Raw genomic sequence first — 22,868 nt, 5'->3', positions numbered from 1 at the left:
AGGTGAAAGTATCTAGTTTGCAATAAAACGAGATACAGCTGCCCCCAGCTGCCACCCTGTAAGTTATTCCCCTTATACCACGCCTGTCAAATCGCCAAAATTCCGAAAATCGGGAGCTACGTTTATATGGGAGCTATACCTAAACGTGGACCTATATTGAACATTTTTTGCAAGGAGGTATGTTGTTCGCTCAGAACTCAAAATTACAGCCAAATCGGTTGGAAAATTTGGCTAAAATCGTCAAAATACCGAATATCGGGAGGTACGTTTATATGGGAGCTTGGACCTATATTGAACATTTTTTGCACGGAGGTATGGTGTTCCCTCCGAAGTCAAAATACAAAATGACAGCCAACTCGGTTAGAAAATTTGGCTAAAATCGTCAAAATATGGGACCTATATCTAAACTTGGACTTATAATCCAAATCGATTGGAAAATTTGGCTAAAATCGTCAAAATACCGAATATCGGGAGGTACGTTTAGCTATACCTAAACGTGCACCTACATTCATTCAATTTTTTTCTCTCTTTTGGGCTTGTTATAAAACTATGTTAAAAATTTCGAGGCGGTAGCTCGATTATAACTTTTTTTTTTGGCACTCCTTTCCATACAAGTGGGACCACTGTGGATCTGTCCGTAGATGAGAGTTTCTATTCATATAGTTTGAGGGTATATCTCAGTTAGCAAAGCCGACTGATACTTTTTCGTTCGTCGAGCTACTGTGGGCACCGCAACTGCGTTAATAAAAACAGTGTCTCGGAGAAAGTAGCTCAATGTGTGACCTTTCAGACGAAAAAAAATCTTCTAAAAAAGCTTGGTAGATTTCTTGTAAAAAATTCATGAAACATTATATTTTTCGTGCCCAATAAGTTTGGAAAAAAATATTACGAGGTGTAATGCTTATCATGTAGACAAGCAAGTCAGATACGGATGGAGCTAGATCAACTCCGAAATGTCTGAAACGGATATCGTCGGCGACTGATAAAGCTTGAAAAAGTAATCTTAAGAAACCCACGCCTGGGGAACTGCTAATGCTTGAAAAAATAAGCTTAAAAGTCCAGGTCTAGGATACTGATAATCCTTAAGAAAATAAGCTTCAAAATCCAAGCCCAGGATACTGATAATCCTTGAAAAAGTAATCTTAAAAATCCAAGCCCAGGATACTGAGAATCCTTGAAAAAGTAATCTTAAAAATCCAAACCTAGGATACTGATAATCCTTGAAAAGGTAATCTTAAGAAACCACGCCTAGGGCACTCGTAATGCTTAAAAAAAACTTAAAAAATCCGCGCCTAGGACACATAAAAAAAATTTTAAAAAATCCACTCCTAGGGCACTGCTAATGCTTGAAAAAATAATCTTTAAAAATCCACGCCTAGGGCACTGCTATTGCTTGAAAAAATACGGGTGTGTTCGAGGCGCACTTAACCTCTCACTTCACCCCACAAGCATTTTGTTCTCCCCATTTTCGCTTATGTTTCGAGTATTTTATGGACGGACTATGGTGTACTCTTCTTTTAAATGCCCTAATGAATCTTAGACCCAGGAAATTCGCATAAAATAGGAGTAAATGGGGTAGACAAAATGCTTGAGGCGTGAAGTGAGAGGTGAAGTGTGTCTCAGAACATACCCGATAATCTTAAAAAATCCACGCCAAGGCACTGCTAATGCTTGAAAAAAAATAATCTTAAAAAATCCACGCCAAGGCACTGCTTGAAAAAAATAATCTTAAAAAATCCACGCCAAGGCACTGCTTGAAAAAAATAATCTTAAAAAATCCACGCCTAGGGCACTGCTAATTCTTATTCTCAACAAGTAAAAAAGTATAAGTCGGCTTTGCCGACAGAGATATACCCTCAGCCTGTGTAATTTGAAACACTTTTTTCCCAAAAAACGTATGTATTTAGTGGGTTTCAAAATTTTGGGCGTATGAACCGACAAAAATGTTGATTGGGATTAAAGTTCAAAAGTTTTGCGGAAGAGGTACTTAAAGGAATGGACCGACATAGACCATGGGGGTGCCATAGGGGGTTTTACGCCCTTCGGGCTGTTTTCTCAAGAAGTATGGACTTGTCCCTGAAAAAACTTTTACCGCCGTGATTGGGACAGCGAATGCAAGTTGTTTCAACAAAAATCAAAGTGATTCGAGAGCTGGTCTTAAAGTGAACTTATCCGAAAATTTTTGTGGGAGGTACCCGAGGGAGTGGACAATTATAATCCATATTCGAACCTAATCTATATCTGGTATATATATTAGGATGTGTAAAGTATGAACCAAATTGGTCACTCAATTCAATAGTTTTCGTGCGCACAATTTTTCCGAACAATTTTGAACTTTTGGGGGGGAGGTACTTGAAGGAGTGGGCCGATATGGTTTATCGTCGAACTTAAACTATGTTTGGACAAAATATTACGAAGGCAAAATTTTGGACCGAATCGGCAGATCCGTTCGAGAGTTATCTTTCGCTCCAACCACTGCACACGGTATCATATGGTTTTTTTGTTTGCAACTTTCAGGCTATTTTCTCAGGAAGTATGGACTTGTCCCTGATGAAACTTGTACCTTCGTATAGGGGACAGTGAATACAAGTTGTTGTAACAAAAATCAAAGCAATTCGAGAACAGGTCTTAAACTGAACCTCACCTAAGTCTGGTAGAAGTTTTACGATGTGCGAAGTATGAACCAAATCGGTTACTCCCTTCAAGAGTTCTGATGCGCACAATTTTTCCGAACATTTTTGAACTTTTGTGGGTGAGGGTCCATATGGCTTATCTTCGAACTTAAACTAAGTTTGGACAAAATATTACGAAAGCCGCATGTTGGACCGAATCGGTTGATCCGTTCGAGAGTTATCGTGCGCTCCAGCCAGCCAGACAGACAGACATGGCTAAATCAACTCCAAATTGTCTGAAACACATTTCGTCCAAACATTCTTGGGGCCTAAAAGCATTATTTCGATGAGGCACATTTTGTCCGTATGAAAGTGTATATACCCTCGTTAGCATAAATGCTGAGGGTATAAAATATCACGTCTAGGGCCCTGCTAATTCTTAAAAAAATAATCTTAAAAATCCACACCTAGGGCACTGCTAATGCTTGATAAAATAATCTTAAAAAATCCACGCCTAGGGCACTGCTAATGCTTGAAAAAATAACAACTAATGCTTGAAAAATTAACCTTAAAGAATCTACGCCTAGGCCACTGCTAATGCTTGAAAAAATTATTTTAAATAATCCACGCTTAGGGCACTGCTAATGCTTGAAAAAAATAATCTTAAAAATCCACTGCTAATGCTTGAAAAAATAATTTTAAATAATCCACGCTTAGGGCACTGCTAATGCTTGAAAAAAATAATCTTAAAAATCCACTGCTAATGCTTGAAAAAATAATTTTAAATAATCCACGCTTAGGGCAATGCTAATGCTTGAAAAAATAATCTTAAAAATCCACTGCTAATGCTTGAAAAAATAATTTTAAAAAATCCACACCTAGGGCACTGCTAATGCTTGAAAAAATAATTTTAAAAAATCCACACCTAGGGCACTGCTAATGCTTGAAAAAATAATCTTAAAAAATCCACGCCTAGGGCACTGCTAATGCTTGAAAAAATAATCTTAAAAAATCCACGCCTAGGGCACTGCTAATGCTTGAAAAAATAATCTTAAAAAATCCACACCTAGGGCACTGCTAATGCTTGAAAAAATAATCTTAAAAAATCCACGCCTAGGGCACTGCTAATGCTTGAAAAAATAATCTTAAAAAATCCACACCTAGGGCACTGCTAATGCTTGAAAAAATAATCTTAAAAAATCCACGCCTAGGGCACTGCTAATGCTTGAAAAAATAATTTTAAAAAATCCACACCTAGGGCACTGCTAATGCTTGAAAAAATAATCTTAAAAAATCCACGCCTAGGGCACTGCTAATGCTTGAAAAAATAATTTTAAAAAATCCACACCTAGGGCACTGCTAATGCTTGAAAAAATAATCTTAAAAAATCCACGCCTAGGGCACTGCTAATGCTTGAAAAAATAATTTTAAAAAATCCACACCTAGGGCACTGCTAATGCTTGAAAAAATAATCTTAAAAAATCCACGCCTAGGGCACTGCTAATGCTTGAAAAAATAATTTTAAAAAATCCACACCTAGGGCACTGCTAATGCTTGAAAAAATAATTTTAAAAAATCCACACCTAGGGCACTGCTAATGCTTGAAAAAATAATCTTAAAAAATCCACGCCTAGGGCACTGCTAATGCTTGAAAAAATAATCTTAAAAAATCCACGCCTAGGGCACTGCTAATGCTTGAAAAAATAATCTTAAAAAATCCACGCCTAGGGCACTGCTAATGCTTGAAAAAATAATTTTAAAAAATCCACACCTAGGGCACTGCTAATGCTTGAAAAAATAATCTTAAAAAATCCACGCCTAGGGCACTGCTAATGCTTGAAAAAATAATCTTAAAAAATCCACGCCTAGGGCACTGCTAATGCTTGAAAAAATAATCTTAAAAAATCCACGCCTAGGGCACTGCTAATGCTTGAAAAAATAATCTTAAAAAATCCACGCCTAGGGCACTGCTAATGCTTGAAAAAATAATCTTAAAAAATCCACGCCTAGGGCACTGCTAATGCTTGAAAAAATAATCTTAAAAAATCCACGCCTAGGGCACTGCTAATGCTTGAAAAAATAATCTTAAAAAATCCACGCCTAGGGCACTGCTAATGCTTGAAAAAATAATCTTAAAAAATCCACGCCTAGGGCACTGCTAATGCTTGAAAAAATAATCTTAAAAAATCCACGCCTAGGGCACTGCTAATGCTTGAAAAAATAATTTTAAAAAATCCACACCTAGGGCACTGCTAATGCTTGAAAAAATAATCTTAAAAAATCCACGCCTAGGGCACTGCTAATGCTTGAAAAAATAATTTTAAAAAATCCACACCTAGGGCACTGCTAATGCTTGAAAAAATAATCTTAAAAAATCCACACCTAGGGCACTGCTAATGCTTGAAAAAATAATTTTAAAAAATCCACACCTAGGGCACTGCTAATGCTTGAAAAAATAATCTTAAAAAATCCACGCCTAGGGCACTGCTAATGCTTGAAAAAATAATTTTAAAAAATCCACACCTAGGGCACTGCTAATGCTTGAAAAAATAATCTTAAAAAATCCACGCCTAGGGCACTGCTAATGCTTGAAAAAATAATTTTAAAAAATCCACACCTAGGGCACTGCTAATGCTTGAAAAAATAATCTTAAAAAATCCACGCCTAGGGCACTGCTAATGCTTGAAAAAATAATTTTAAAAAATCCACACCTAGGGCACTGCTAATGCTTGAAAAAATAATCTTAAAAAATCCACGCCTAGGGCACTGCTAATGCTTGAAAAAATAATTTTAAAAAATCCACACCTAGGGCACTGCTAATGCTTGAAAAAATAATCTTAAAAAATCCACGCCTAGGGCACTGCTAATGCTTGAAAAAATAATTTTAAAAAATCCACACCTAGGGCACTGCTAATGCTTGAAAAAATAATCTTAAAAAATCCACGCCTAGGGCACTGCTAATGCTTGAAAAAATAATTTTAAAAAATCCACACCTAGGGCACTGCTAATGCTTGAAAAAATAATCTTAAAAAATCCACGCCTAGGGCACTGCTAATGCTTGAAAAAATAATTTTAAAAAATCCACACCTAGGGCACTGCTAATGCTTGAAAAAATAATCTTAAAAAATCCACGCCTAGGGCACTGCTAATGCTTGAAAAAATAATTTTAAAAAATCCACACCTAGGGCACTGCTAATGCTTGAAAAAATAATCTTAAAAAATCCACGCCTAGGGCACTGCTAATGCTTGAAAAAATAATCTTAAAAAATCCACGCCTAGGGCACTGCTAATGCTTGAAAAAATAATCTTAAAAAATCCACGCCTAGGGCACTGCTAATGCTTGAAAAAATAATCTTAAAAAATCCACGCCTAGGGCACTGCTAATGCTTGAAAAAATAATCTTAAAAAATCCACGCCTAGGGCACTGCTAATGCTTGAAAAAATAATCTTAAAAAATCCACGCCTAGGGCACTGCTAATGCTTGAAAAAATAATCTTAAAAAATCCACGCCTAGGGCACTGCTAATGCTTGAAAAAATAATCTTAAAAAATCCACGCCTAGGGCACTGCTAATGCTTGAAAAAATAATCTTAAAAAATCCACGCCTAGGGCACTGCTAATGCTTGAAAAAATAATCTTAAAAAATCCACGCCTAGGGCACTGCTAATGCTTGAAAAAATAATCTTAAAAAATCCACGCCTAGGGCACTGCTAATGCTTGAAAAAATAATCTTAAAAAATCCACGCCTAGGGCACTGCTAATGCTTGAAAAAATAATCTTAAAAAATCCACGCCTAGGGCACTGCTAATGCTTGAAAAAATAATCTTAAAAAATCCACGCCTAGGGCACTGCTAATGCTTGAAAAAATAATCTTAAAAAATCCACGCCTAGGGCACTGCTAATGCTTGAAAAAATAATCTTAAAAAATCCACGCCTAGGGCACTGCTAATGCTTGAAAAAATAATCTTAAAAAATCCACGCCTAGGGCACTGCTAATGCTTGAAAAAATAATCTTAAAAAATCCACGCCTAGGGCACTGCTAATGCTTGAAAAAATAATCTTAAAAAATCCACGCCTAGGGCACTGCTAATGCTTGAAAAAATAATCTTAAAAAATCCACGCCTAGTGCACTGCTAATGCTTGAAAAAATAATCCTAAAAAATCCACGCCTAGGGCACTGCTAATGCTTGAAAAAATAATCTTAAAAAATCCACGCCTAGGGCACTGCTAATGCTTGAAAAAATAATCTTAAAAAATCCACGCCTAGGGCACTGCTAATGCTTGAAAAAATAATCTTAAAAAATCCACGCCTAGGGCACTGCTAATGCTTGAAAAAATAATCTTAAAAAATCCACGCCTAGGGCACTGCTAATGCTTGAAAAAATAATCTTAAAAAATCCACGCCTAGGGCACTGCTAATGCTTGAAAAAATAATCTTAAAAAATCCACGCCTAGGGCACTGCTAATGCTTGAAAAAATAATCTTAAAAAATCCACGCCTAGGGCACTGCTAATGCTTGAAAAAATAATCTTAAAAAATCCACGCCTAGGGCACTGCTAATGCTTGAAAAAATAATCTTAAAAAATCCACGCCTAGGGCACTGCTAATGCTTGAAAAAATAATCTTAAAAAATCCACGCCTAGGGCACTGCTAATGCTTGAAAAAATAATCTTAAAAAATCCACGCCTAGGGCACTGCTAATGCTTGAAAAAATAATCTTAAAAAATCCACGCCTAGGGCACTGCTAATGCTTGAAAAAATAATCTTAAAAAATCCACGCCTAGGGCACTGCTAATGCTTGAAAAAATAATCTTAAAAAATCCACGCCTAGGGCACTGCTAATGCTTGAAAAAATAATCTTAAAAAATCCACGCCTAGGGCACTGCTAATGCTTGAAAAAATAATCTTAAAAAATCCACGCCTAGGGCACTGCTAATGCTTGAAAAAATAATCTTAAAAAATCCACGCCTAGGGCACTGCTAATGCTTGAAAAAATAATCTTAAAAAATCCACGCCTAGGGCACTGCTAATGCTTGAAAAAATAATCTTAAAAAATCCACGCCTAGGGCACTGCTAATGCTTGAAAAAATAATCTTAAAAAATCCACGCCTAGGGCACTGCTAATGCTTGAAAAAATAATCTTAAAAAATCCACGCCTAGGGCACTGCTAATGCTTGAAAAAATAATCTTAAAAAATCCACGCCTAGGGCACTGCTAATGCTTGAAAAAATAATCTTAAAAAATCCACGCCTAGGGCACTGCTAATGCTTGAAAAAATAATCTTAAAAAATCCACGCCTAGGGCACTGCTAATGCTTGAAAAAATAATCTTAAAAAATCCACGCCTAGGGCACTGCTAATGCTTGAAAAAATAATCTTAAAAAATCCACGCCTAGGGCACTGCTAATGCTTGAAAAAATAATCTTAAAAAATCCACGCCTAGGGCACTGCTAATGCTTGAAAAAATAATCTTAAAAAATCCACGCCTAGGGCACTGCTAATGCTTGAAAAAATAATCTTAAAAAATCCACGCCTAGGGCACTGCTAATGCTTGAAAAAATAATCTTAAAAAATCCACGCCTAGGGCACTGCTAATACTTGAAAAAATAATCTTAAAAAATCCACGCCTAGGGCACTGCTAATGCTTGAAAAAATAATCTTAAAAAATCCACGCCTAGGGCACTGCTAATGCTTGAAAAAATAATCTTAAAAAATCCACGCCTAGGGCACTGCTAATGCTTGAAAAAATAATCTTAAAAAATCCACGCCTAGGGCACTGCTAATGCTTGAAAAAATAATCTTAAAAAATCCACGCCTAGGGCACTGCTAATGCTTGAAAAAATAATCTTAAAAAATCCACGCCTAGGGCACTGCTAATGCTTGAAAAAATAATCTTAAAAAACCCACGCCTAGGGCACTGCTAATGCTTGAAAAAATAATCTTAAAAAATCCACGCCTAGGGCACTGCTAATGCTTGAAAAAATAATCTTAAAAAATCCACGCCTAGGGCACTGCTAATGCTTGAAAAATAATCTTAAAAAATCCACGCCTAGGGCACTGCTAATGCTTGAAAAAATAATCTTAAAAAATCCACGCCTAGGGCACTGCTAATGCTTGAAAAAATAATCTTAAAAAATCCACGCCTAGGGCACTGCTAATGCTTGAAAAAATAATCTTAAAAAATCCACGCCTAGGGCACTGCTAATGCTTGAAAAAATAATCTTAAAAAATCTACGCCTAGGGCACTGCTAATGCTTGAAAAAATAATCTTAAAAAATCCACGCCTAGGGCACTGCTAATGCTTGAAAAAATAATCTTAAAAAATCCACGCCTAGGGCACTGCTAATGCTTGAAAAAATAATCTTAAAAAATCCACGCCTAGGGCACTGCTAATGCTTGAAAAAATAATCTTAAAAAATCCACGCCTAGGGCACTGCTAATGCTTGAAAAAATAATCTTAAAAAATCCACGCCTAGGGCACTGCTAATGCTTGAAAAAATAATCTTAAAAAATCCACGCCTAGGGCACTGCTAATGCTTGAAAAAATAATCTTAAAAAATCCACGCCTAGGGCACTGCTAATGCTTGAAAAAATAATCTTAAAAAATCCACGCCTAGGGCACTGCTAATGCTTGAAAAAATAATCTTAAAAAATCCACGCCTAGGGCACTGCTAATGCTTGAAAAAATAATCTTAAAAAATCCACGCCTAGGGCACTGCTAATGCTTGAAAAAATAATCTTAAAAAATCCACGCCTAGGGCACTGCTAATGCTTGAAAAAATAATCTTAAAAAATCCACGCCTAGGGCACTGCTAATGCTTGAAAAAATAATCTTAAAAAATCCACGCCTAGGGCACTGCTAATGCTTGAAAAAATAATCTTAAAAAATCCACGCCTAGGGCACTGCTAATGCTTGAAAAAATAATCTTAAAAAATCCACGCCTAGGGCACTGCTAATGCTTGAAAAAATAATCTTAAAAAATCCACGCCTAGGGCACTGCTAATGCTTGAAAAAATAATCTTAAAAAATCCACGCCTAGGGCACTGCTAATGCTTGAAAAAATAATCTTAAAAAATCCACGCCTAGGGCACTGCTAATGCTTGAAAAAATAATCTTAAAAAATCCACGCCTAGGGCACTGCTAATGCTTGAAAAAATAATCTTAAAAAATCCACGCCTAGGGCACTGCTAATGCTTGAAAAAATAATCTTAAAAAATCCACGCCTAGGGCACCGATAATGGTTGAAAACTTAACCTTAAAAAAACCACGCCAAGGGCACCGATAATGCTTGAAAAAAAATTAACCGTAAAAAATCCACGCCTAAGACACTGATAGAAATAATCTTACAAAATCCACCTCCGAGGGCACTGATAATCCTTAAAATATTAACCTTAATGCAGATTTCAATTCTAATTTGTAAATTTAGGCGTATTGATATGGAACCTATAACTCCTGAACGAATTCAATAAAGGAAGTGCTGTGGTATCTCCACCAGTATTCTTTTTTTATTATGTAGAAAATCTGTGTCAATATCGCCCCCAAACCAGAGCAACTGAAACACTTTTCACGTTTTTATTAATTATCAACCCTCCCAAAAAAAAATACAAATAAAGCCACTCAATTCTAATACATCACATGACACGTAAGGATACTTCAAAGTTTATTACGATTACTTACATTAAGTCCATTCCCTCATACCACATACATATGTATGTATGTAGGTAGGCAGACATTTATGTCTGTGTGTGTTTTGTGTGGCATTTTCACTTTGATTAAATATTTTTGGTTTTAATTGCAAATTGGATTTGTGTTTTCCATTTGATTTACTGTTATCGATTAAGGGAGGGGGTAGGGACTTATTAAGGAACTCAGAACAACATCCTTAATACGATGATATTCTGTGTTAAAACCTTCGAGGCAAAATAACACTCAGGACACACAGCAGTAGAAGCAGTAACAAGCTCATTCGAGGTGTTTAAATTCCAACCCACTGGCAAACAAATCTGTGCGTGTGTATGAATTATATCCTGTGGACATACTGCTGCCCGTTTGACAGCCTGCCTGGCATATGTTAATGCGTGTAGCAACTTGAAATATCTTTCGGGATCTTCGGAAAACGGCATACATTAAATTCAAATTAAGTGTTAATAGACCACTAATGTTGTAAAGTCATCACTTTTGCACGTACATCATGGATGTATGTATGTATGTGAGTGCTTGCTTGTATGGTCATGTGTAAGCATGTGATAATGTTTACTTACAGTCCCATAGGGGGTAATAAATTTCATACCCCAAGGGAGCGAACATAATTTACCAATAACAAGTGGCATCAATTAAATGTTGACATGTTGATTATTACAAATTTATGAGTAGTCCGGTCAAAATAGACATTGAAATAGCAAAAATTCCCACAAAGCTGAATTTTGGTGGAGAGCTAGGGTTTGCCATTAGAAGCAACGTCCTAAAAGTCCCCATCGATCCCATGTGTGCAAAAAAAATTATTCGGGGTCAAAGGTCAAAATTTAAGGGTTTTTAGGTTTTCGGATTAATTTTTTTGAAAACGGTTGATCTAATCAAAAAGTGACTAAAGTAAATATTGTAGACAGAAAAATTATCTACAAGTTCGACTCTTATAATTTTTTTCTTAGAAGGAACCATTCTTGAGATATAGCTGTTCTAAAAAACACATGATTTGTATGCACTTATAAGGGAAATATGCACATATTCAGACGAACCGGCTAAAATAAGCGAAGCAATCGGGTCTGTCCCCCAAAAATATATATATTTTCTTGAAGAGCGAAATTATAGCTATCTTTAAAAAAAAAATTCCAACAAAATCGGAGTCTGTTTATTAGAGTTATTCAATTTTAGAGTCATTTTATGCAAAAATAGCCCATTTAACCCACATGTATAATCGAAAGCCCAACGGGAACGACCCCAACGAAAACTCTCCGATTTTTTTCATGTTTTGTCCGAAGGTAGGGTTTGTTGCGCTGATTACGGAAATGTATAATTTTCAACGGTTGCGGATCCGGTTCGCCGGTTATTAGACCCGAAAAGCCAAATTTAAAAACCGGGTTAGACCCGGTTCTACTGAACCGATTACCGCAAAGTGGATATCGTTTGAAAGCTTACGGAAGTATCTAACACATAGTATCGTTACTTTATTCGGTTCACCTCATAATGTACTTACACGGCTAATTTTTTATTTGACCTTTAGATCGAGATATCTCAAAAATGGTAAGTCTTTTTTAAAAATCTTGTAGACAATTATTGAATCTACAACTTTTACTTTAGCGGTCTTTTGCTAAGTATTACCGTTTTTGAGAAAAATTAAAAAAAAAACTGAATAATGCCTCCAAAAATGACCTTTGACCCCGAATAACTTGTTTTGCACACATGGGATCGATGGGGACTTTTAGGACGTTGCTTCTAATGGCCAACACTAGCTCTCCACCAAAATTCAGCTTTGTGGGAATTTTTGCTATTTCCCCCTTATACGCATGTCTATTTTGACCGGACTAGAGTAGCAATTAAAAAGTGGGACAAATCACCTCAAATCGATAATCATAATTTTATATAATTTTTGTTTGTTAAATTTGTACAAAATATAATAAAATATGTAAATTTATGGCAAAATATGTTCAAAAGTGGCGTAAAAATATAATTCTTCTAGTTCAATTTTTGAAAAATATGCAAATTCCGCTGTCTATTTCATACTTATATTAGCATAATAGTGTAGTCATTATCGAGGTATTTTTAAGTTTTTTATTTTTTCAAATCGTTTTTTTTTTTAAAGAAAAAATTATTAAAAAATAGCATCGGCGGAGAATATCCGCAAACAAAAAACAAGAGAACTGATGAGATTGTATGGCGACAATCGAAACTATAGTTTTCCCTGCCTTACCCCTTGGCAAACAATATCAAATTTTCTCCACTAATAAATTCGATTTTTTAAATATTAAAACAACAACAATGGGATTAATCCAGACTATTTTTAAACATTTTGTTTTAAAAATCTTTCCAATTATAAAACGTATCTTTTTAAAGATATTTGTTTAAACCCTTTCCCTATATAAAACATGGATTTTTTAAGATACTTTTTTAAAATCTTTATAAATATCCAATGAGGATTTTTTAAATATTTTTTGTAAGGAATTTTTTTTTGAATTTTTTCGGAATAAAAACTGTGTTTTCTTTAAAGAAATTGCGTTCGTAATCTTTCCGAATATTAAAAGTGAATTATTTAGAGATACATATTTTTTCAAAATCTTTCCGAATAAAAAAACCTGGATTTTTAAAGATATTTTCTTCAAATTCTTTCAGAATATAAAACTTGGATTTTTAAAGATATGTTTTTTTAAATCCCGTACAATTTTTGAAGTGGATTTTTTTGAGATATTTTTTTACAAACGCTTTCGTCGTATTTGTGGGAGGTTGCTGAAGAAAAACTTCTCATTGAAGTTTTTTCTTTGTTCACATTTATACTTCGAGCTGACGATTGATGTTTGGGTATAAAGAGTTTTTATTGAAGATGTTATTGAAAAATAACTTCGGTGGAGAATATCCACAAACAAAAAGCAAGGGAACTGATTAGATCGAAACTAGTCTTCCCTGCCTTACCCCTTGGCGAACAATGCAAAACTTTTTCCACTAATAAATTAGTTGTTTTAAAATATTAAAACACCAACAATGGGATTAAGCCAGACTTTTTTGGAAAAACAAAATTGTATCAGCAATCCCAATAAAAAAAAGCCACCAATGTTCGATTTTTTTTAATCTTTCCGAATATTAAACGGGGATTTTTTGAAGATATTTTTTAAAATCTTTCCTTTTATTAAACGTGGATTTAAAAAAATTTTCCCCATTTTTGAGAGAATTACACCGGGATTTTTAAAATATTTTTTTCCAAAATCATTCCCAATTTTCAAGTGTTTTTTTAAAGATATTCTTTTCAAAACCTTTTCGAATATTTAACATGGATTTTTAAAGATACATTTTTCATTTTTTTTTTTTCGAATATTAAATGTGGATTTTTTAAAGATGCATTTTTTATTTTTTTTTTTTCGAATATTAAACGTGGATTTTTAAGGATATATTTTTTATTTTTTTTTTTTCGAATATTAAACATAGAATTTTTTAAAGATACATTTTTTTTATTTTTCACGTATATTAAAGACACTTTTTTATTTTTTCCGAATATTAAAATGAATATTAAACGTGGATTTTTTAAGCTATTTTACAATTTTGTCCGTGATTTTTTTAAAGATATTTTCTTAAAACATTTCCAAATATAAAACGTGGATTTTTAAAGAAATTTTGCAAGCCTTTCCGAGTATTTTTTTTTTTGTAAATTTTGGCCAATATTAAAACTGATTTTTTAAATATATATTTTTTTACAAAATCTTTACGAAGTGGATGTTTTAAAGTTTTTTTTCAAAATCTTTACGAATATTAAACGTGAATTTTTTAATTTTTTTTCAAAATCTTTACGACAATAAAACGTGGATTTTTTAAAGATATTTTTTTCAAAATCTTTACGAATATTAAACGTGGATTTTTTAAAGATATTTTTTTTCAAAATCTTTACGAATATTAAACCTGGATTTGTTAAAGACATTTTTCAAAATCTTTACGAATATTAAACCTGGATTTGTTAAAGACATTTTTCAAAATCTTTAAGAATATTAAGCGTGAATTTATTAAAGATATTTTTTATTTTTTTTAGAGATTTTTTTTTTCAAAATCTTTCCGAATATGAAATGTGCATTTTAAAGATATTTTCTTCAAATTCTTTCTATTAAACGGGAATTTTTTGAAGATATTTTCAAAGACTTTCCTATATAAATGAAATCTTCTCAATTTTTTTTCAAAATTTTTCCCAATTTCCAAGTAGATTTTTAAAAAATACATTTTTTATTGTTTCCGAATCTTAAACTTGAATTTTTTAATGACACATTTTGTTTTTTTTTTCGAATATTAATCCGGGATTTTTAAAGATATGTTTTTTCCGAATATTAAACGTAGATTTTTTAAAGATACATTTTTTATTTTTTCCGAATATTAAACGATATTTTAAAGATATATTTTCCTATCTTTTATGAATATTAAAGATATATTTTTTTATTGTTTTCCGAATATTAAACGTGGATTTTTAAAGATACATTTTTTATTTTTTTTAAAGATATTTTACATTTTTTCCGTGGATTTTTTAAAGATATTTTGTTAAAACCTTTCAGAATATTAAACATGGATTTTTTAAAGATATTTTGTTAAAACCTTTCCGAATATTAAACGTGGATTTTTATACCCTATACCACAATGTGGAAAAGGGTATAATAAGTTTGTTTTCCCAAAAATTCATGTAACGCCGCGAAATATTCGTCGTAGACCCCTCATGTGGTATACCAAACTTCATATCTCGACGAGATAAAGCGATTTAGCGATGTGTGTCCGTCCGTCCGTCCGTCTGTCCGTCCATTAAAAATTGTAATCAAGCTAGAGGCCGCAATTATGGACCGATTGTCACGAAATTTAGTATGGAGGTCGGGTTTGGACCAGAATAGAACTGATTAGTTTTTGGCGATGATCGTGAAATGTTAAAGGGATGAAATGGACCAAAAACAAAATTTTTGCTCGATTTTGTAGCCGCTCTGTAGGTCGCAATAATAGTCCGATCGACGCGAAATTTTAAACGTAGTTTTGGTTTGAGATGAAGAAGTAGCGTGCAAGTCAACGGTATGATCGGATAATATTTAGCGGGTTAAATTGATCAAAACTTTTGTGTGAAAATTGGTAAAATTTCTAATGCACATCTTATAACAGCTAGCCCGGAAAGCTAGTGCACAGGGATAGTGGTATAGGGTATCACATGGTCGGCCCCGTCCGACTATAGTCTGTTCTTACTTGTTTAAAGATATTTTACAATTTTTTTCCTGGATTTTTTCAAAGATTTTTTTTAAAACCCGAAAAACATTTTCGAATATTTTTTTAAACATCTTTGTCAATATTAAAGCTGGATTTTTAAAGTCATTTTTTTAAATCTTAACGACAGTAAAACGTGTATTTTTTAAAGATATTTTTTTAAAATCTTTACGAATACTAAACGTGGAGCTTTTAAAGCTATTTTTACAAAATCTTTGCGAATACTAACCATGGATTTTTTAAAGATATTTTCTTCAAAATCTTTCCGAATATAAAAAATGGCTTTTTAAATATATTTTCTTAAAATACTTTCCGAGTATAAAACTTAGATGTTTAAAGATATTTTTTTAAATCCTGTAAAAATTTTGATGCGAATTTTTTAGAGATTTTTTTAATAAAATTTTTTTTATTCCCCAATATTAAACGGACATTTTTTGAAGATATTTTTTCAAATCTTTCTTATGTAAAACGTGAATTTAAAAAATCTTTCCCAATTTATGAAAGGATTAAACCTGGATTTTTAACAATTTTTTTTAAATTCTTTCCCATTTTTTAATTGGATTTTTTATAGAATTCTTTTCAAAATCTCTCCGAATATTAAACGCAGATTTTTTAAAGATTTATTTTTCTCGAATATTAAACGTGGATTTTTCTAAAAATGTATTTTTCTCGAATATTAAACGTTGATTTTCTAAAAATTTATTTTTCTCGAATATTAAACGTGGATTTTCTAAAAATTTATTTTTCTCGAATATTAAACGTGGATTTTCTAAAAATTTATTTTTCTCAAATATTAAACGTGGATTTTCTAAAAATGCATTTTTCTCGAATATTAAACGTGGATTTTCTAAAAATTTATTTTTCTCGAATAGTAAACGTGGATTTTCTAAAGAAACATTTTTTAAATATTATTTCAAAATATTTACGACAAACAACATTTCAATATACGACAATTACTTCAAATATTTACGATAATAAAATGCGTTTTTTAAGTTTTTTTTTTTCAAAACCTTTGCGAATATTGAACGTGGATTTTTTCAAAATATTTTTTCAAACCTTTCCGATTATTAAACGTGAATTTTTAAAGATATTTTTTCAACATCTTTGCGTATATTAAATGTAGATTTTTTAGAGACATTTTTTTCCAAAACCTTTTCCGATATTAAACGTAATTTTTTTTAATATTTTTTCCGAATATTAACCGTGGATTTTTAAAGATAAATTTTTTTATTTATTTGTTTTTAATATTATTATTTCAAAATATTACAATATTTCAATATATTTACGAAAATTGATTTAAATATTTACGACAATAAAACGCGTTTTTAAGATATTTTTTTAAACACTTTCCGAATGTGAAACCAGTATTTTTTTAAAATATTTTTTAAACGTGAATTTTTATTTCAACATCCGTATATTAAGTGTAGATTTTTTAAAAACATTTTTTTTAAATCTTTCCGAAGATTTAACGTGGATTTGGTATAGATATTTTTTTCAAAATCTTTCCGAATATTAAACGTGTATTTTTTAAAGATATTCTTTCAAAATTTTTTCCGAATATTAAGCGTGAGTTTGGTATAGAAATTTTTTTCAAAATCTTTCCGAATATTAAACGATTTTTAAAGATATTTTTTCAAAACCTTTTCGGAGATTAAATGTGATTTTTTTTATTTACGACAATAAAACGCATTTTTTAAACTATTTTTTTCAAAACCTTTCAGAATATTAAAGTTCGTTTTTTAAAAATATTTTTTTCAAACCTCTCCGAATATTAAAAGTGGATTTTAAAAGATATTTTTAGAGTACTGATATTCCTAAAAATATTACTTTAAAAATCCAGGCCCAGGGCACTGATAATCCTTAAAAAAATTAAGTTTAAAAACTTATGTCTAAGGCACTGATAACCCTTAAAAATGAAGATTAAAACATGCACGCATAGGGCACGCAATCAATCCTTAAAAATTAACATTATAAATCCAAGATAATACTTAAAAAAATAACTCTTAAAAATCCCTGCCTCAGATAGTGATAATCCTTAAAAAAATAGCTTAAAAATCCAAGACTCAGGCAGTGGTAATCTTTAAAAAATTAATCTAACCAACACCTACCTATGGCTCTGATAATCCTTAAAATATTAACGTAGAAATTCACGTCTGGAATACTAATAATACTTAAAGATTGATTATAAAAATCCACGTCAAGGCACTGATAACCATAAAAAATTGACTTTAAAATGCACGCCTAGGGAACCGATAATCCTTACAAAAAACACGCCTAAAGCACTGATAATACTTAAAATAAATAACCTTATAAAATCAAAATATTACTTACAAAATTATTCCTTCAAAATCAGAGCCTCATATAGTGACAATCCGTAAACAAATTAAATTAATTTAAAAAATCCACTGAAAATCCTTGAAAAATTAAAAAAATCTAAGCCTAGGGCACTGAAAATCCCTTTAAAAAAATCCACAAATACGGCACTGACAATCCTTGAAAAGAAAAATTTAAAAATCCGCTTCTGAGACACTGGTAATCCATAAAAAATTAATATTAAAAATCCACGCTTGGGACCCCAGTTTTTTTGCTATCATAAGCTTGGGTATATTTCTGTCGGCAAAAGCGTCTGATCGATTTTGATTCTTTACAATCATAGACTGATGACAAAATCAAGTAATTCTTGCTCTTCTGTCAAAAGTATTTGAAAACTGTTAGAAAAACTTTGATAGAAAAAGAAACTAATATTTAGCGGTAACGTTTCTTCTCATTTCAAATAATAGCAAAATCCATGTAATGACATCCCTAATAATAAACATTAAAAATATTGAAACTAATATTGCCCCTAAGATATTTTTTTTAATTCACATAGGTAGCTAATTTTTGTTTAAATTTTTCAATATTTAAATATTTTTTTAAACTGACTTAATTGCATCAAAATTAATTTTAATATATAATTTTTATATTTTGTTTTAAAATAAAATTGGCCAACCTTTTTATTAAACGTTTAGATTTTTTCACTCATCATTCACTTAAAACTTTTTATTATAACTATTTTTTTTTTTAATAATTTCTCTTTTGTTTCTTTTTTATTACAGCATCACAATTTTTTATATTCAATTTTATTTAATTTTTAGATATGTATTTTCATTTTATTTTCATGTTTAAAATATTCTTTAAATTTATCCTTCACTTATGATTTCTTTCATCATTATCATATGTTTTCTTTTTTTCTTTGTTAATTCAAAATTCACTTTCTATTCACCTAAAAACACCCGAAGCAAATGTTTTATCCGTAACGAGAGAGATCCTTCACGTGTGAATGTCGCGCAGCAACTGTTGTATTGCCACAAATGCAACATCCTTAAATACCCGAAAAGTTCTTCCGAATGCTGCTACTGCTGCGTCTGTTCTTGTCTTGTGTTATGCTGTGCTTTGTTGCGTTGTTAGTTAGTTTGGTTTTGGTAGAAACGTAAGTCTTCTTTTTAACCATCCTCCAACACACATCCAGTCACATCCCACCATCCATCCATCTATGCGATATGAATCCATTCATTCATTCGTTCGTTAGTTCTTTCGCACAACATAACAGCCAACCAGGCGGCTGGTTGACAGACTACTATTCATTCATACAGGTGCGTGCGTAAACAGAGGCAGAGCACCACACACCATTCATTACCAGGCAAAAAAATTCCCAAAACAAAGTGTGTGTGGATGGTGTGTTGGTCCTTTAGTTGACGTTCCACAAGCATCCAACAATTATAGGACACGCATGTATAAAATATCCTTAAAATATTGGTGAAATTTTAGTTGGGGACTTTAAATGTGGGAATTAAGCTCACTTTTGAAGAAGTGGCGACTAAACGTATTTAGCCATTGTGAATGAAATGAGCTTTCAACCAAAAGCTTCAAAAGGCGAGGTCGGAAACAGTTAAATATTAAAAAACCGAACACAAAATAATTGGCACAAGAAATCGCTCAACAGACCCTCTTCTTAAATGTCATTTTCAAAGACCAGCCAAGCAATGAGGTCCTAGGTCGAGTGAACGACGTATTTATCAGTGTCCTAGGCGTGGATTTCTTAAGATTATTTTTTATGGATTACACCGCTCAACAAAATTGAAAAAGTTGAATGTTTCAACCGAAGTTTTTGTTGTTTCTAAATGAAATCGTCGAGCCACTAGAAAAATCTTAGGTAAAAATTTCCAAAGGATTCTCGAACAGTCCATTAACCACACAAAAATATTGAACATTTATGTGGGTGGTACCCCAAGGATTGGACCGATAGGGCACACATTTGAACATAAACTACGTTTGGACAAAATATTTAGAGATTTAAAGTTTGGGCCAAATCGGTTGCTACGTTTATGAAATATCGCGCGTACCATTTTAGCAAATATTTTCTAACTTTTGTGGTAGAGGTACCGGAAGGAGTGGAACTATAAGCAACACCTTTGAATTTCATCTAATATTCGAAAAAATATTACGATATTCAACTTGTGGACGAACGCAGTATTCGGTTCGAGCTCTCCAGCCACTATATATGGTGTCATAGGTGTTTTTTACACCTTTCGGGCTGTTTTCTCAAGAAGTATGGACTTGCCCCTGTAAAAACTTTTACCGTCGTAATTGAGGCAGCGAATGCAAGTTGCTCCAACAGAAATGAAAGTGATTCGAGAACAGGTCTTAAAGTGAACTTATCCGAAACTTTGTGTAGGAGCTACCCGAAGGAGAGGACAAAGGAGTTATCTTGCGCTCCAACCAATACACACGGTGTCATAGGGCTTTTTTGCACCTTTCAGGCTATTTTCTCAGGAAGTATGGACTTGCCCCTGCTGAAACTTATATCGTCATATTGGGGACAGTGAATACAAGTTGTTACAACAAACATAAAAGCGATTCGAGAGCAGGTCCTAAACTAAACTTTTCCGAAATTTTGTGTGGGAGGTACCCAAAGGAAAGGACCGATTGAGTCCATATTGGAACCTTATCTAATTCTGGCAGAAATTCCACGATGTGCAAAGTATGGACTAAATCGTTTAATACCTTTAAGAGTTATTGTTCGCACAATTTTTCCGATCATTTTCGAACTTTTGTGGGGGAGGTAAATGAGGGAATGGACCGATATGAGCCATCTTCGAACTTAAACTAAGTTTGCACAAAACATTAGGAAGGGCAAATTTTGGACCAAATCTGTTCATCCGTTCGAGAGTTATCGTGCGTACCAGCGTAATCCATAAAAAACTAATTTTAAAAAATCGACGCCTAAGGTAATCCATAAAAAAACTAATCTTAAAAAATCCACGCCTAGGGTAATCCATAAAAAAACTAATCTTAAAAAATCCACGCCTAGGGCAATCCATAAAAAACTAATCTTAAAAAATCCACGCCTAGGGCACTGCTAATGCTTGAAAAAATAATCTTAAAAAATCCACGCCTAGGGCACTGCTAATGCTTGAAAAAATAATCTTAAAAAATCCACGCCTAGGGCACTGCTAATGCTTGAAAAAATAATCTTAAAAAATCCACGCCTAGGGTAATCCATAAAAAACTAATCTTAAAAAATCCACGCCTAGGGTAATCCATAAAAAACTAATCTTAAAAAATCCACGCCTAGGGTAATCCATAAAAAACTAATCTTAAAAAATCCACGCCTAGGGTAATCCATAAAAAACTAATCTTAAAAAATCCACGCCTAGGGTAATCCATAAAAAACTAATCTTAAAAAATCCACGCCTAGGGTAATCCATAAAAAACTAATCTTAAAAAATCCACGCCTAGGGTAATCCATAAAAAACTAATCTTAAAAAATCCACGCCTAGGGTAATCCATAAAAAACTAATCTTAAAAAATCCACGCCTAGGGTAATCCATAAAAAACTAATCTTAAAAAATCCACGCCTAGGGTAATCCATAAAAAACTAATCTTAAAAAATCCACGCCTAGGGTAATCCATAAAAAACTAATCTTAAAAAATCCACGCCTAGGGTAATCCATAAAAAACTAATCTTAAAAAATCCACGCCTAGGGTAATCCATAAAAAACTAATCTTAAAAAATCCACGCCTAGGGTAATCCATAAAAAACTAATCTTAAAAAATCCACGCCTAGGGTAATCCATAAAAAACTAATCTTAAAAAATCCACGCCTAGGGTAATCCATAAAAAACTAATCTTAAAAAATCCACGCCTAGGGTAATCCATAAAAAACTAATCTTAAAAAATCCACGCCTAGGGTAATCCATAAAAAACTAATCTTAAAAAATCCACGCCTAGGGTAATCCATAAAAAACTAATCTTAAAAAATCCACGCCTAGGGTAATCCATAAAAAACTAATCTTAAAAAATCCACGCCTAGGGTAATCCATAAAAAACTAATCTTAAAAAATCCACGCCTAGGGTAATCCATAAAAAACTAATCTTAAAAAATCCACGCCTAGGGTAATCCATAAAAAACTAATCTTAAAAAATCCACGCCTAGGGTAATCCATAAAAAACTAATCTTAAAAAATCCACGCCTAGGGTAATCCATAAAAAACTAATCTTAAAAAATCCACGCCTAGGGTAATCCATAAAAAACTAATCTTAAAAAATCCACGCCTAGGGTAATCCATAAAAAACTAATCTTAAAAAATCCACGCCTAGGGTAATCCATAAAAAACTAATCTTAAAAAATCCACGCCTAGGGTAATCCATAAAAAACTAATCTTAAAAAATCCACGCCTAGGGTAATCCATAAAAAACTAATCTTAAAAAATCCACGCCTAGGGTAATCCATAAAAAACTAATCTTAAAAAATCCACGCCTAGGGTAATCCATAAAAAACTAATCTTAAAAAATCCACGCCTAGGGTAATCCATAAAAAACTAATCTTAAAAAATCCACGCCTAGGGTAATCCATAAAAAACTAATCTTAAAAAATCCACGCCTAGGGTAATCCATAAAAAACTAATCTTAAAAAATCCACGCCTAGGGTAATCCATAAAAAACTAATCTTAAAAAATCCACGCCTAGGGTAATCCATAAAAAACTAATCTTAAAAAATCCACGCCTAGGGTAATCCATAAAAAACTAATCTTAAAAAATCCACGCCTAGGGTAATCCATAAAAAACTAATCTTAAAAAATCCACGCCTAGGGTAATCCATAAAAAACTAATCTTAAAAAATCCACGCCTAGGGTAATCCATAAAAAACTAATCTTAAAAAATCCACGCCTAGGGTAATCCATAAAAAACTAATCTTAAAAAATCCACGCCTAGGGTAATCCATAAAAAACTAATCTTAAAAAATCCACGCCTAGGGTAATCCATAAAAAACTAATCTTAAAAAATCCACGCC

General features: G+C 32.8%; 1 protein-coding gene across 2 annotated transcripts in view; it reads right to left on the bottom strand.

Moving 5' to 3' along the window:
• The window catches only part of Nos (Nitric oxide synthase), a 437,755-nt gene extending 418,602 nt beyond the window's left edge, over positions 1 to 19,153 (bottom strand). Inside the window, exon 1 of one of the 2 annotated variants that reach the window (XM_073970603.1) lies at positions 18,525 to 19,153. The gene's annotated coding sequence lies outside the window, so the exon portion shown is untranslated. The remainder of the gene's footprint in view (positions 1 to 18,524) is intronic. The other variant, XM_073970600.1, reaches the window with a different exon arrangement.
• Between the last annotated feature and the right edge of the window lie 3,715 nt (positions 19,154 to 22,868).

The sequence above is a fragment of the Musca autumnalis genome, unplaced genomic scaffold (assembly GCF_047663935.1).
Source record: "Musca autumnalis isolate F117 unplaced genomic scaffold, ASM4766393v1 scaffold_2, whole genome shotgun sequence".
Taxonomy (NCBI): Eukaryota; Metazoa; Arthropoda; class Insecta; order Diptera; family Muscidae; genus Musca; species Musca autumnalis.
Note: the sequence above shows the minus strand (reverse complement) of the source record. Positions and strands in the feature narration are given on the sequence as shown.